We start from the raw sequence: 3,692 nt of genomic DNA, 5'->3' as shown, positions 1-3,692 counted from the left end.
TTCCAGATTTCTCTAGACTTAATTCTTTCTCATCCTCTGGGTTCTTACGTTTAAGAGGTGAAGTAAGATAGGGTATAAAAACACCTAGGATTGCTATAGTGTTCCAGTTCTTCCCTGCCTTTTTTTTTTTTGGCCTGGATCAGAATAGTTGACATTGCATAATAGTGATTTCTAGTATTTAATATTTAAGGAAAAGGAGGCTATCACTTAACACTCAGGGGACTTGCTGTTTGTAATAGAGTTTTCTAGTTTAGCTGGCACTTTAGGGAGAAGATTCTGGAGCCAGGAGACTTTCTTTCCTCCATTACTATCCTTACTTTGGATGCATATTAATTTTCACGTTTGTTAATTAGTGGCCTTTGTTCTCCCCACCCGAGTTAATTAGCCCACCAAGTTGTGAAACATGGAGTCAAGATTGCTTTGTGTCTGTAGAGTCCAGTAATACTTACCCATTTAGCCATTGTCTTTAGAGGAGGGGGCTTTGTGCCTCAGTGGCTCAGGTGCCCCGTTGGCAAAGGGCTTACGTTGACATAACTAGAACTGAGCGGCAGATAGCCCTGGGACTGAATCTGACTGCTGTCCTAGTAAGCGGTGTGAATTTGGGCAAAATGATTTCTTTGAGCCTTCTCCCTCCCCCCTTCCTTCCTTCCTTCCTTCCTTCCTTCCTTCCTTCCTTCCTTCCTTCCTTCCTTCCTTCCTTCCTTCCTTCCTCCCTCCCTCCCTCCCTTCCTTCCTTCCTTCCTTCCTCTCTCCCTTTCCTTCCTTTTTTTCTTCCTCCTGCCCTCCTGTCCTCCCTCCCTTCCTTCTTTACTCCCCCCTTCCCACCTCCCTTTCTTCTCTTGAGATGGAGGTAGGGTCTCCACCATGCCCAGTTCATCAGATGCTAGGGATTGAACTCAGGGCCTTGCCCCTGCTAGGCAAGTACTCTACCAACTCAGCTATATCTCCAGTTTCATTTCGTTCATATAATAAAATTGTGGTACTATGTTCTTCACAATGATGTTGAAATGAAATACATGAAACATATGAACAAAAGTTCTGGTGGACACTTTCCTCGTCTCTGGGCCCTAGGAGCAGCTCTCCCCACATGGTGCGTTCTAGGGATCGAGGTCCAGCCCCTGGGGCTGCCCGGAGCAGAGCCCATTCCCCAGCTGCCACCCACCATCCCGTTTACCATGCAGCCTGCTTCTAAAAAGTGGTACAGTTGAAGGGACTATGTCTTCATTGAATTTTGTATTGAAGACAGTAAAGATGTTAATGTAAATTTTGAAAAAAAATCCAAACTTTCTTTCAGTTGTCTTGGAGGAAGTGATAATTTTTAAACATTTAAATGAAATTGATCTTTTTCACTGTATTGATCCAAATGATTCCAAGCATAAAAGAACGGACAGATCAATTTAATGCTGTTTATGAAAAGGAGAATCTGGCCAATCATGGCCTAGGTTAACAAAAGCAAGAGCAAAGGTTAACTGGCTCAGTGTGGACTTCAATAACTGGAAAGACTGGGAAGATGATTCAGATGAAGACATGTCTAATCTTGATCGTTTTTCTGAGATGATGGACCATATGGGTGGTGATGAGGATGTCGACTTACCAGAAGCACACGGAGCAGATGATGATTTGCAAGACAGTGATGGTGAAAAAATGCCAGACCTGGAATAAGGAGTATTAACACTCGGATTTTAAGAAAGAAAAATAACTTCTCTGCAAGATTTCTTAAAAGAGAATTCCTGAGTTGATAGCTCTAAAGGCAGATGCTGTATTTGCTACCTTTAACCCAATTTTCAGCCTATTTGTTTATTTTAAAGGCTTCAATAAGGATTGATAAAGTACCATTGAATGGGGCAGTTTTGACTCAGCTAAGGCAATGTCCTTATGCATGGACATTTCCCAGACTTTCCATGAAGCTGCTGAGAACCTAGACAGTTGACTCAGCAGTTGTGAGAAATAAAAACTTTTCTAAGACCTAAGTCTCCCTTACTTCATTACATAGTCACTGATATGATAGGAAGCTCTCAGCTTAGGGAAAGATAATGAATTTTAGATACTAGTACATGGACTTAAAGTGGCTGAAACAAATTGGCAGACATCTTAAACAGACAAACCTACCTTCCTCTGTATCTTTCAGAATTGTTTCACTGAAGTTTATTTTTCCAAAAAAAATGTATTTCACAGTATTGTACGTAACTCGTCAGTGGTCCAGGTGTTTCTTAGCTAAAACTAAAACTAGCAAATGCCCTAACTTTAGATGGTTTTTTTAAGCCTATACATTTGGTATTATTTGGTCCTTAAGCTTTTCCAGCTCTTAGCAGAGGACGAAGAAAGCTGTACATTGTTGCTTGAGAGTCTATGTATGTTAGACCAGGTTTATATTTGCATTATCAGTATGGCAAGTGAGTGAGAAGATGTTAATACATGATTGTTTTTTTTTTTTTTTAATTTCTTGTTTTGATTTCAGCTCATACCCTGGCTGAAAAAAAAAAAAACAACAACCAACCAAACAAAAAAAACCCCTCAATTTCTGTTCATGACCGCGAAGATTTTTTTTAAATGACTACATTCTTTCTAATTAGTTGTTGGAAGATTTCATGGCTATCCTTTTAAGTGGCTGGTTTAGTGTAACTTCATGTATTTGCCATTTACTGGAATGGAGTTCTTATTTTTGAAGAAGAATTTGGGTCTATTCTGTTTGAAAACAGAGGCTTGGTGTAATCTCACAGGAAACTCCTTTAAAGTGGATCTGTCATGGAGAATCGGAGATGCACTTTGCAGTAGCTGGAAAAGTGTTGTGATTTGATTGAAATAAAACTAAATATGTTGTCCTCCTTAAAAAAAAGAAAAGCTCAGGTGATTTAGATTTAAGTATGTTTTTGCCTATTTCTGCAGATTATATATGATATGAAAACAGACAATGACTATTTTAGGGGAGGAAGGGAACCAATGGGAAGAAGAGAGGGAACAAGTCAGGGTGACAGGAAGAGAGGGAACAAGTCAGGGTAACAGGATCTCACCTGAGTCCAGACTGACTTGGAAGTCCCTCTGTAGTCCCAGGCTGGCCTTGAATTCATGGCAATCCTCTTACCTTTCTGTCTTCCAGGTACTGGAATCAAACTAGTGAGACACCATACACAGCACCATCATTATTCTTTTTATCACAGAACTTGTGGAAACTGATATTAATCTCTATAACTGACATCATCTATCATCATCTTCAGTCTCTCTTATTACTTCCATTACTGGAAGCAAGTCATGCATAACTGTTTATGTATTTTATTTTTATTTATTTTTAGAGAGAGAGAAAGAGAAAGAGAATGGGTGCACCAGGACCTCTAGCCACTACAAATGAGCTCCAGATGCATGTGCCATCATGTGCATCTGGCTTGTGTGGGTTCTGGGGAATCAAACCTGGGTCCTTAGATTTTGCAGGCAAGGGCCTTAACTGTTTAGTGATCTCTCCAGCCCAATTTGACAAAGAGGGAGAGAGAGAGAGAGAGAGAGGGAGGGAGGGAGGGAGGGAGGGAGGGAGGGAGGGAGGGAGGGAGGGAGGGAGGGAGGGAGGAGGCAGAGAGAGAATGGGCACATGAGGGCCTCCAGCCACTGCAAATGAACTCCAGACACGTGTGCCCCCTTGTGCATCTGGCTAATGTGGGTCCTGGGGAATCGAACCTGGGTCCTTTGGCTTTGCAGGCAAG

The 3,692-nt window shown here is 41.5% G+C and overlaps 1 pseudogene; it reads left to right on the top strand.

Annotated features, from left to right (window-relative positions):
- Nucleotides 1-1,175: 1,175 nt before the first annotated feature.
- LOC101602133 lies at nucleotides 1,176-1,662 on the top strand (annotated as a pseudogene).
- Nucleotides 1,663-3,692: the final 2,030 nt, after the last annotated feature.

The sequence above is a fragment of the Jaculus jaculus genome, chromosome 4, assembly GCF_020740685.1.
Source record: "Jaculus jaculus isolate mJacJac1 chromosome 4, mJacJac1.mat.Y.cur, whole genome shotgun sequence".
Classification (NCBI taxonomy): domain Eukaryota; kingdom Metazoa; phylum Chordata; class Mammalia; order Rodentia; family Dipodidae; genus Jaculus; species Jaculus jaculus.
Note: the sequence above shows the minus strand (reverse complement) of the source record. Positions and strands in the feature narration are given on the sequence as shown.